Here is a 12,316-nt window from a genome sequence, read left to right on the forward strand (position 1 = left end):
AGAGTTTTTTATCCCGCATGGGTTCACTGATGTTCCAGGAGGTCCGACAACCATGTGAAGGCTTTATTCCTGAATTCACACTGATAGAATTTCTCCTGTGTGAGAGACCTGGCGGAACAGGGGATGTGCTGACTGTGTGAAAAACTTGCTACACGCATCACACTTGAAGAGCTTTTTCCATGTGAATCCTCTTATATTCCTGGTGGGTGAGATGGTCAAATATGTCACAAAGGTTTCATCACAAGCATCTCACTTGAAGAGTACTCCCTTGTGCGGCTCCTCTGATGGAGCAGGAGGTTCGATGACATCAGGAATGATTTGTCACAAATGTCACACATCAAAGTTTCTCCCCAGTGTGAGTAGGTTGATGTCTGTGGAGAGAAGATGACCATGAGAATGATTTCCTGCATACGTTGCATAAGAAAGGTTTCTTGTCTGTGTGAATCCCCTGGTGGATGAGGAGATTGGAGGAATAGGAGAAAGCTTTCTCACAAACCTCACACCTGAATGATTTCTCTCTCCTGTGTGCGTGAATTGGTGTCTGCAGAGGGTTGATGACACACAATGATTTGTCACATATCTGGCATCAGAATGGTTTCTCTCTGGTGTGAATCTTCTCACGGACGATTCCTGGGTATCAATGGTTCATGAGTCATGATAACCTCGAATGATTTGTCACACACCTTGCACATAAATGGTTTCTCCCCAGTGTGAATGCACTTGTTCAGCAACTGCGTGAATGATTTGTCACACACTTTGCACTGGAATGATTTCTTTGCTGTATGATTGCACTGGTGTGCACAAAGGGTTCATGGGTCTGAGAATGATCTGTTGCACATCTTGCAGATGAATGATTTCTCCTCCATGTGTTTGCATTGATGACTAAGAGAATGATTTATCACACACATCACATTTGAATGCTTTCTCTCCTGTGTGAAAATATTGGTGCCTGCGGAAGGAGGACACCCATGTGAATGCTTTATCGCACACCTCGCATGCAAAAGGTTTCTCCCCTGTGTGGATCCTATGGTGCATCAGAAGATCATGTGACTGAGTGAAAGTCATCTCACAAATCTCACATCTGAATGGTTTCTCTCCTGTGTGAATGTGCTGGTGTCTGTGGAGAGCTGATGACACTGTGAATGATTTGTCACATCCCTAACATGTAAATGATTTCTCCCCTGCTTGAATGCGTTTGTGTATATGGAGGTGTGATGATCGAGAGAATGATTTCTCATACACATCACACTTCAACAGCTTATCCCCTAATTTGTAGGCTTTGGTGTTTCATAAGCTAGATGACAATGTGAAGGCATGATCGCAGACCTCACACTTGAATGTTTTCTCTTCCATGTGGTTGCCCTTATGTTACAGGTGGGACAATGGTTGTAACTTGACTGTCAAATCAAATGAGCCTGTAAAGCCTTGCTCACACTTGAACAGCCTCTCACCTATAGGACTGAGTCAGTGGGTCATGAGTCTCGACAACTGATTGAAGCTCTCACCACACTTGGAGTCCACTCACTTTCTCCCAGCCTCACCCTGACTGATCACCCACAGCTGATCCTAAGGAAAGGTTGATTCTGGTGGAAGGTTCCACACCACTAACTAGTTTCATTTCAAATGATGTGTCAAAGCTCTCCTGCCCAGACTGATTTCCAGATGATGGTTTCACTACGCAACCTTCTCTGTGTTGAGCAATGTTGTGAAGGGACTACATGTCTTCCCACAGCTATGCAGTTGTTCCTTGGGTGATGGTCAGGATTTATCTGTAGGTCTCTATCCTCTCTGTATTCTCTGGTGTAGTACAATGCAATCCTTCTGTAAAACAGGAACAAGAATTTAATAACATTTGGAATTGTGAAGTAGAATCAAAATAAATGCATAATCACTTTTAGGTGACCCTAACAAAACCCCAAATTTTGTCCTTGATAAGAACAGAAGAACTAGGAGCAGGAGTAGACCATCTGGCCCCGCGAGCCTGCTCTGCCATTCAATAAGATCAAGGCTGATCTTTTTGTGGACTCAGCTCTGTTTACCCGCCTGCTTATCAGAACCCTTAATTAATTTACTGTGCAAAAATGCATCTATCCTTGCCTTAAGAACATTCAATGAGGTAGCCTCAACTGTTTCACTGGGCAGGGAATTCCTCAGATTCGTAACTCTTTGTGTGAAGAAGTTCCCCTTCAACTCAGTCCTAAATCTGCTCCCCTTTATTTTGAGGCCATCTCCCTAGTTCTAGATTCACCCACCCATGGAAACAATTTCCCTGCTTTATCTTATTTATTCTCTTCATAATCTCATATGTTTCTATAAGATCTCCCCTCATTCTTCTGAATTCCAATCAGTATAATCCCAGGATACTCAGTCTCTCCTCATGAGCCAATCCTCTCAATTCCAGAATCAACCTAATGAACCTCCTCTGTACCCTCTCCAGTGCGAGTATATCCTTTCTCAAGTAAGGAGACCAAAATTGTACACAGTACTCCAGATGTGGCCTCACAGGCAGTTGCAACATAACCTCGCTGTTTTTAAACTCCATCCCTCTAGCAATAAAGGACAAAATTCCATTTGCCTTCTTAATTACCTGCTGCGCCTGCAAATAAATTCCTTGTGATTCTTGCACAGAGACACCCAGTCCCTCTGCACAGCAGCATGTTGCAATTTTTTATCATTTAAATAATAGTCCATTTTGCTGTTATTCCTACCAAAATGGATACCTCACATTTACCAACATTGTACTCCATTTGCTAGACTTTTGCTCACTCACTTACACTATCTATATCCCTTTGCCGACTTTCAGTACCCTCTGCATACTTTGCTCTGTCACTCAACTTAGCGTCATCTGCGAATTCTGACACACTACACTTGGTCCCCAGCTCCAAATCATCTATGCAAATCGTAAACAATTGCAGTCCCAACACTAATCCCTGGGGCACACCATTAGTCACTGATTGTCAACCAGAAAAATACACATTTACCTCCACTTTTTGATTTCTATTAGTTAACCAATCCTCCAACCATGCTAATAAATTACTCGTAACACCATGCACCTTTATCTTATGTAGCAGTCTTTGGTGTGGCACCTTGTCAAATGCCTTCTGGAAATCCAGATACCCCTCATCCACAGGTTCCCCATTGTCCACTGCACATGTAATATTCTCAAAGAGTTCCACCAAATTACTCAAACATGACCTTCCTTTCATGAACCCATGCTGCGTCTTACCAATGGGACAATTTACATCCAGGTGTCTTGCTATTTCTTCCTTGATGATAGATTTAAGCATTTTCCCTACTACAGAAGTTAAGCTAACCAGCCTACAGTTTTCCAGCTTTTGTCTACCTCCTTTTTTAAACAGTGGCGTCACGTTTGCTATTTTCCAATCTGCAGGAACTACACCAGAGTCCAGCGAAATTTGGTAAATTATCACAAGTGCATTTGCTATTTCTCCTGCCATCTCTTTTAATGCCCTGGGGTGTATTCCATCAGGATGAGGAGACTTGTTTACCTCTAGCCCCATTAACTTGCCCAACACTACCTCTTTCGTGATAATAGTAGTTTCTGGGTTCTCACCTGCCATAGCCTTCCTGTCATCAATTTTTGGCATGTTATTTGTGTCTTCCACTGTGAAGACTGACACAAAATGCCTCAGCCATTTCTCATTTCCAGTTGTAATGTCCCCTTCTAATCCTCTAAAGGATCAATGTTTACTTTAGCCACTCTGTTTCGTTGGAAGGGAACCTGCAACAACTGCCTTATCTGATCTACATGTGAATCCAGGGTGCTCATTATATAGTTAACTCTGAGCTGCTCTCCAAAGCTTTGGCACACAGATCCATTCAGACCTGAACAATTTGGCAGGTCAATGTTTCCACCGGAAGTACAGTTGCTGTGGACTGGAGGAAGGAAAAATTAGGCAGTGTGGGATTAATGCCCAATTCATCAGCCACACTCACAAGACAGCCCTGAATGTCACCCAAGCACAAAGCAATACCATCTGTCCTCTCAAGATCAACCACAATATTGTCATCAAAGCAGCAGACGAAGAAGTCATACTATCAAACTGAACAGAACGGATTACTGCAAAGAAGTGTACCGACAACTGAACAACAAGGAACACTACAGACAGTTACCTGCAGATCTGACCAAAGGATACACCCATCATCTCAGACTGATCAAGACCTTTGATCCAGACCTTCAGAGCACCCTCCGTGCTCTCATCCCACATACTCCTCGCGTTGGAGATCTCTACTCTCTCTTGAAGATACAGAAGGCCAACACATCCAGCCATTGTATCAGACAGTGGGACCCATTGTGAGAACCTGTCTGGCTACGTCAAGGGCATCCTGAAACCTATCGTACTACGAACTTCTTCCAGAAACTCAGCACCACGGAGCAGTTGAATCAGGAACACTCTTCGTCACAATGGATGTCTCAACACTCTACACCTGCATCCCCCACAACGACAGTATTGCTGCAACTACCTCAGTTCTCAACACTGACAACTGCCAATTTCCAGACACAATTGTACAACTCATTCGCTTCATCCTGGACCACAATGTCTTCACCTTCAACAACCAGTTCTTCATCCAAACACATGGAACATCCATGGGGACCAAATTCGTACCTCGATATGCCAACATCTTCATCCACAGGTTCAAACAAGTTTTTTTCACCGCACAGGACCTTCAACCTAGGCTATAGACTAGGTACATTGATGACATTTTCTTCCTTTGGACTCATGGCGAACAATCACAGAAACAACTAAATGATGACATCAACAAGTTCCATCCCACCATCAGACTCACCATGGACTACTCTCCAGAATCGGTTGCATTCTTTGACATACGCATCTCCATCAAGGATGGTCACCTCAGCACCTCACTGTATTGCAAGGCCACGGATAACCTCACGATCCTCCACTTCTCCAGCTTCCATCAGAAAGAAGCCATCCCTTACAGACAAGCCCTCCATATATACAGGACCTGCTCAGATGAGGAGGATCACGACACCTCCAGACGCTGAAAGATGCCCTTGTAAGAACAGGATACGGTGCTCAACTTATCGATCCAAAGCGCCATAGCGAAAAACAACACAGATCTCCTCAGAAGACAACAAGGGACACAGCAGAGTACCCTTCGTCGTCCAGTACTTCCCCAGAGCGGAAAAGCTACAACATCTTCTCTGGAGCCTTCAACATTTTATCGACGAAGATAAACATCTTGCCAAAGCCATCCCCACACCTCCACTGCTTGCCTTCAAACGACCACACAATTTCAAAAAGACCATTGTAAACTGCAAACTACCCAGCCTTTAAGAGAACAGTGACCACGACACCACACAACCCTGCCACAGCAACCTCTGCAAGATGTGCTGGATCATCTACCATCTACCAGGCACACGGTACATTGTCTACATGATATGCTGCAAAGGTGTCCTGAGGCATGGTACATTAGCGAGGCCATGCAGACACTACGACAATGGATGAATAGACACCGCTCAACAATCGCCAGGCAGGAGTGTCCCCTTCTGTCGGGGAATACTTCAGCAGTCAAGGGCACTCAGTTTCTGATAGCTGAGTAAACTTTCTTCAAGGCAGCCTTCATGACACACAACACAGAATTGTTGAGCAGAAACTGTTCTGCACACATGAGGACGCAGATGACACTAAGATGAGTGGAAGAGCAAAGTGTGCAGAGGAGACTGAAAGTCTGCAGAGGGATATAGATAATCTAAGTGAGTGAGCAAGGGTCTGGCAGATGGAGTACAATGTTGGTAAATATGAGGTCATCCATTTAGGCAGGAGTAACAGCAAAATGGACTATTATTTGGGTGTCCTTGTGCAGGAATCTCAAGGAGTTGATTTGCAGTTGCAGCAGGTAATTAAGAAGGCAAATTGAATTTTGTCCTTCATTGCTAGAGGGATGGAGTTTAAAAACCACGAGGTTATGTTGCAGCTGTATAAGGTGCCTGTGAGGCCACATCTAGAATTCTGTGTACAGTTTTGGTCTCCTTACTTGGGAAGAGATAAACTGGCACAGGAGGGGGTACAGAGGAGATTCATTAGATTGATTCCAAAATTGAGAGGATAGGCTTATGAGGAGAGACTGAGCACACTGTGGCTATACTCATTGGAATTCAGAAGAATGAGGGGAGATCTTATGGAAATATCTAAGATTATGAAGAGAATAGCTAAGATAGAAGCAGGGAACTTGTTTCCATGGGTGGGTGAAATTATAACTAGGGGGCATGGCCTCAAAATAAGGGAATAGATTTAGGACTGAGTTGAGGAGGAACTTCTTCACACAAAGAGCTGTGAATCTGTGGAATTCCCTGCCCAGTGAAACATTGAGGCTACCCCATTGAATGTTTCTAAGGCAAAGATTTTTGCACAGTAAATGAATTAAGGGTTATGGTGAGTGGCAAAAAGATCAGCCATGATCTTACTGAATGGCCGGGCAGGCTCAAGGGGCCAGATGGTCTACTCCTGCTCCTAGTTCTTATGTTCTTATGTCTGGAGGGATGGTACATTGGCGAGATCAGGCAGATGCTATAACAACGGATGAATGGACACCGCTCGACAATCACCAAGCAAGAGTGTCCCCTTTCTTCAGCAGCCAAGGACACTCAGTCTCTGATCGTCAGATAAGCATTCTCCAAGGCAACCTTCACGACACACATCTCAGAATCGCTAAGCAGAAACTGATAGCCAAAGCTCCGCACATATGAGGACAGTCTCAACTGGGATCTTGGATTCATGTCACGCTATCCGAATATTAAGGATAGAAGGATGGTAGGAGTTGAGGGCCTGAATGCGATTACTGTCACTGGAGAGGTAGTGCTTGATAGACTAACAGGACTGATGGTGGACAAGTCCCCAGGACCAGATGGAGTGCATCCCAGGGTTCTGAAGGAAATGGCAGAGGTGATAGTAGATGCCTTAGTGATTATTTACCAAACTTCGCTGGATTCCGGGGAAGTGCCGGAAGATTGGAAAAAGGCTAATGTTACGCCGCTGTTTAAAAAAGGTAGCAGGCAAAAGGCAGGGAATTATAGGGCGGTTAGTTTAACGTCTGTAGTTGGAAAAATGCTTGAATCCGTCATCAAAGAAGAAATAGCGAGGCACCTAGAAAAGAATGGTTTGATAGAGCAGACACAGCACGGATTCGTTAAGGGGAAGTTGTGTTTGACGAATTTATTGGATTTCTATGAGGATGTGACTAGTGCGGTAGAGAGGGGAACCGGTGGATGTGGTGTTTCTCAATTTTTAAAAGGCGTTTGATAAGGTGCCGCACAAAAGGTTGCTTCAGAAGGTTAGGGGGCATGGAGTTGGTGTTAAGTAAGGTGTTAGCGTGGATAGAGGATTGGCTGTCTAATAGGAGGCAGAGAGTTGGTATCAATGGGTGCTATTCTGATTGGCGGTTGGTGACTAGTGGAGTGCTGCAGGGATCGGTGCTGGGGCCTCAGCTATTTACCATTTATATAGATGATCTGGAGGAGGGGGCTGAGTGTAGGCTGACAAAATTTGCTGATGACACGAAGATGAGTGGAAAAGCAAATTGTGCAGAGGGTGTGGAAAGTCTGCAGAAGGATCTGGATAGGCTGAGCGAGTGGGCAAGGACCTGGCAGATGGAGTATAATGTTAGCAAGTGTGAGGTTATCCACTTTGGCAGAAATAATAGTAGGAGGGATTACTATTTAAAGGGCGAAAAGCTGCAGCATGCTACGGTGCAGAGGGACCTGGGGGTCCTTGTGCATGAGTCGCAAAAACCCAGTCTGCAGGTGCAGCAGGTGATCAAGAAGGCGAATGGGATGCTGGCTTTATAGCAAGGGGGATAGAATATAAAAGCAGGGAAATCTTGCTGCAACTGTACAGGGCACTGGTGAGGCCGCTGCTGGAGTACTGTGTGCAGTTTTGGTCGCCACACTTGCACAAGGATATTTTGGCCTTGGAGGGAGTGCAGAGGAGGTTCACTAGGCTGATACCGGAGATGAGGGGGTTAGACTATGAAGAGAGATTAAATAGACTGGGTCTGTACTCGTTGGAGTTTAGAAGGATGAGGGGGGATCTTATAGAGACGTATAAGATAATGAAAGGGATGCATAGGGTAGAGGTAGAGAGATTCTTCCCGCTCTGAAAGGACAGCAGGACTAGAGGGCACAGCCTCAAGATAAGCGGGGGGGGGCGCGCAGTTTAGAACGGAGTTGAGGAGGAACTTCTTCACTCAAAGGGTGGTGAATCTCTGGAATTCTCTGCCCGTTGAAGTGGTGGAGGCTACCTCACTAAATATATTTAAGTCACAGGTAGATAGGTTTTTGACAGACAAGGGAATTAAGGGTTATGGGGAGAAAGCGGGAAAGTGGAACTGAGCCACTTCAGATCAGCCATGATCTTATTGAATGGCGGGGCAGGCTCGAAGGGCTAGATGGCCTACTCCTGCTCCTATTTCTTATGTTCTTATCTGTAACCCCTAATGACTTGTCTGGATTTGCAAAGTCTCACTAACTGTCCTGGCAGAAGACAATTCACACCTCTTTAACCTATGTTTAACCCTCTCTCCATTCACATTGTCTGCACCTGTAAAGACTTGATTACCTGTTAAGACTTACATTCCAACCATTATCTTGTAATTGAGTTTATGTCTATATATGCGCCGTTTGTGAAACAAATCCTACACTCACCTGATGGAGGGGCAACGCTCCGAAAGTTCGTACTGCCAAATAAGTCTGTTGAACTTGCACCTTGTGTTGTGAGACTTCTGACTGGGACTTTTGATTGACTGTGAGAGATATCAATCAGCCACAGAGGTGTATCAAGATCTGTCCATCAGTGACATGTCAATCACACAGACTGCCCATTCACAGAGAGGAGGTGGGTTTTCTTAGCAATTCACTTGCATTTCAGGGACTACATTACCTATGCTGTGTGTGATCCCCAGGCCTGCGCAGTGAGGAGTGGCAGTATGGAATCGGGGGAGAGCCAGCCCGTGGTGCCTGCTGGGAGTTGTAGTTCTGCCATGCACAGTGGCAGTTGGCTCCCAGCGTTCGGGAGTTGGAATGTGAGGAAGCGCGAGCCTCAAGCGGCTGAACCAAATTGAAAAGCAGTGACTGACCCTTGGTAGGAACCAGAGCGATGGCGGTGGGAAGATTCACCATTGCAGGAGAGTCACAAGTCACAGCAGACCCACTGAGTTGTCTAAACTGAGGTAGACCAGGGCGCAGTGCACATGACCATCTTGGATTGGTAAGAGACACAATTGAAGATAGATGAGATAGGGAGAAAGCTCATGGAGAATGGGCACCAGTAGAAAGCTGATGGGCCAAATGGTCTGATTCTGTGTTTTAAAAACTGGAATCAAAATTAAAAATGTTGGAAATACTCAGCAGGTCAGGCACAGCTTCAATTCCTCACCCTCACAGTAGCACCCCGAGCACCGATAGTCAAAGTGAACCTTATTGTCTTGTGTGAGATTTGAACACCTGCAGTCAATCTCTGAGTCACAGTCACTTACTCAAGCAAGAGGAATTCCCCAAGCACAATTTACACCATGTCACAATTTACACCATGTCACAGTGTAAACAAGTCCCAGAGCCACTCCCCAAGCATTGGCTCAAACTCCTCACCAATCTTTTTTCAGTTCCACCATCGCATGCTCTCCCTTTGTAGTGTCCTTCTTCCTCCTGTGGCCCTCTCTCCTGTTCAGGAACGGATCCCACCTCTGCACATCATCACTGCCTTGGATGCTGTGAGTCTTCCTCTTCTGACTTGCTGTCAAACATATCCAAGTTACACATCCCACTCTGATGTTGTCAGTTTGAAAGCCTCCGAGGATGAAGAATGTTATTCCCACACTAGAAATTTCTGTCAAACATTTACCGGGGAACTGAGACAGCAGCTGTAATAAGTGAGGTTTTATTCAGATGGGACAATGACAAGTTTAAATCCCCACCTGATCTGCTGCTCAAAGTCTCCTCCGTTTCCCTGGTCAGTTTCCCAAACTTCAGGAAACTCCTGTTACTCCAGAAATATTGTGATTGGCTGTGAGAGACGTCAATCAGAGAGCCCACCCACTCTGCCCATTCTCTCCTCTTCCTCTTTCACAGCTGCTTCACTTCCTGTAGGGACTGAAAACCAAGTCAGGAGATGGTGAGTGAAGGAGCAGAATTTATAATAATTACATTGCATCATATCCACACTAATGTTCAGGCAGTCTGACTATCCTGTGGGGAATCAGGTGTGGAAATGTCCCTTATGCTGTGTGAGAAGATCCAGCTGAGAGACCTGTTTACTCGGTGCTTTGTGCTGAGCTGTTTGATTGGAGCTGTGTGTTGGATATTGAGTGTGTTTATTGGAAGCATTTCCCTTCTGATTTACAGGCTGAGTTTTGTTGATGGGTCATTGCTGAATATGAGAAGGTGAGGTATAATTATCTGGGAGGGGCAGAGACACACTTATTGAAATGTCTTTTAATGTCTTTAAATATTTTACGTGAAGGCCTCGACTTTCCCAAAAGCCTGGGCTTGGATTTGACAGTTTTGCCCAGTGCTGTGTCTGATAGCTGAATTTAGGATGTGCATTCTGAGTGAGTGCACTGTATCTAATTCCCCAGGGTAAACCAGAACCCTTCAGCTACACTGAAGCAATATTTTCCTTATCTCTAGCACTTCCCTCAAATAATTTTGGAAAACAAGGGCAGAAATGTCCAAATCTCCACTGAGTTAACGTTTTTCCAGACTGTTTATTTTAAACACGTTCTGAGGTTAAAACTGATCTTCAGCGGCCTGACTCAAGCTCAGTGAATTAATAGTCTGTTGTATACCATGCCTAACTGTCTTAAACATTGACTTTGTGTCTCTGGGAAGATGGGGGTCTGGATGGGGGAAAGAAAGTAGCAGCGTTGTTTGCTCCAGACTGAGTTTTGTTGATGGGTCATTACCAAATATGAGAAGGTGAGATGTAATTATCTGGGTGGTGCAGAGACACATTTATTCAAATGCCTTTTAATGCCTTCTTTAAATATTTTACCTGAAGGCCTCATCTGTTTGTACAAGCTTGGGTTTGAATTTCATAGTTTTGTCCCGTGCTGTGTTTGATAGCTGAATTGGGGATGTGTAGTGTGAGTGCAGTTTATCTAATAAAATCAGTTGTACGGTACAGAAAATGCCTTTCAGCAATAACTACCACTAAAGTCCCGCTTATCCCATTTACAGCACAAGTTTCATATCCTTGAATTATATTTCAAGTGCTCATCCAAATATTTTTTAAAGCTTCTAAGGTTTCTGACCTCCATCACCATTCCAGACTCACACCACCCTCTGAACATTTTTTCTAAAACATGCTATGAATCTCCTGCCCCTCACCCTAAAACTATGCGTCCTCGTGACTGACCCCTCAACTAATGGAACAACTGCTTCTGATTCACCCTGTCAATACCCCTCATTATCTTATACACCTTTATCTTGCACCCTCCTCAGCCTTCTCTGCTCTAGAGAAAACAATCCAAGCCTATCCAGCCTCTCTTATTACCCAAATGCAACATCCTGGTGAGCCTTCTTTGTAACCTCTCTGGTGCAGTCACATCCTTCGTATTGTAAAGGGACCAGAACTGCACACAGTACTCCACCTGTGGCCTAACCAACATTCTGTACAATTCCAACATTACCTCCTTCCTCTTATATTCTGTGCTGTGACTGATAAAACCAACTTCCCATGTGCCTTCTTAACTATCCTATTCCCTGCTCTGTAGCCTTCAGGGATCTGTGAATAAGTACCTCACGATCCATCTGTGCTTCTGAGCCTCCTAGTATTATTAAATATTCATTGTCTTGTTACTTCTTCCAAAATACATCACCTTCCACTTCAGGTTAAATACCATCTGCCACTGCTCTGCCCATCTGACCAACCTATGTGCTTCTTCACTATTAAACATCCTACCAATCTTGGTGTCATCAGTAAACTTCCTTATCATTGCCCCCACTTTACCATCTATATCATTTATGTGTATAACAAACAATAACCTGATCCTTGTGGCACACAATGGGACACCAGCCTCCAGTCACTCAAACAGCCTTCTACCACCAACCTTTCTTTCCTGTTACTAAGCCAGTTTCAGTTCCATCTGGCTAGGTTTTCCTGAATTCCCGTGCTTCAGCCTTCTCAATCAGTCTCCCGTGTGGGACTATGTCAAAGACTTTGCTAAAATGCGTATAAACTGTATTGGCTACACTTCCCTCATCCACACACTTGGTTACATTTTCGAAAAATTCCCTCGAATTAATTTGGCATGACCTCCCTCTAAAGAAGCCATGTTCATT

General features: G+C 44.6%; 1 protein-coding gene across 1 annotated transcript in view; it reads left to right on the forward strand.

Annotated features, from left to right (window-relative positions):
* Positions 1–12,316, forward strand: part of LOC145348621 (uncharacterized) — a 68,835-nt gene that overhangs the window by 55,504 nt on the left and 1,015 nt on the right. The gene's annotated exons all lie outside the window — the stretch shown is intronic.

Source organism: Carcharhinus amblyrhynchos, chromosome 9, assembly GCF_965287045.1.
Source record: "Carcharhinus amblyrhynchos chromosome 9, sCarAmb.v2.hapA, whole genome shotgun sequence".
Classification (NCBI taxonomy): Eukaryota; Metazoa; Chordata; class Chondrichthyes; order Carcharhiniformes; family Carcharhinidae; genus Carcharhinus; species Carcharhinus amblyrhynchos.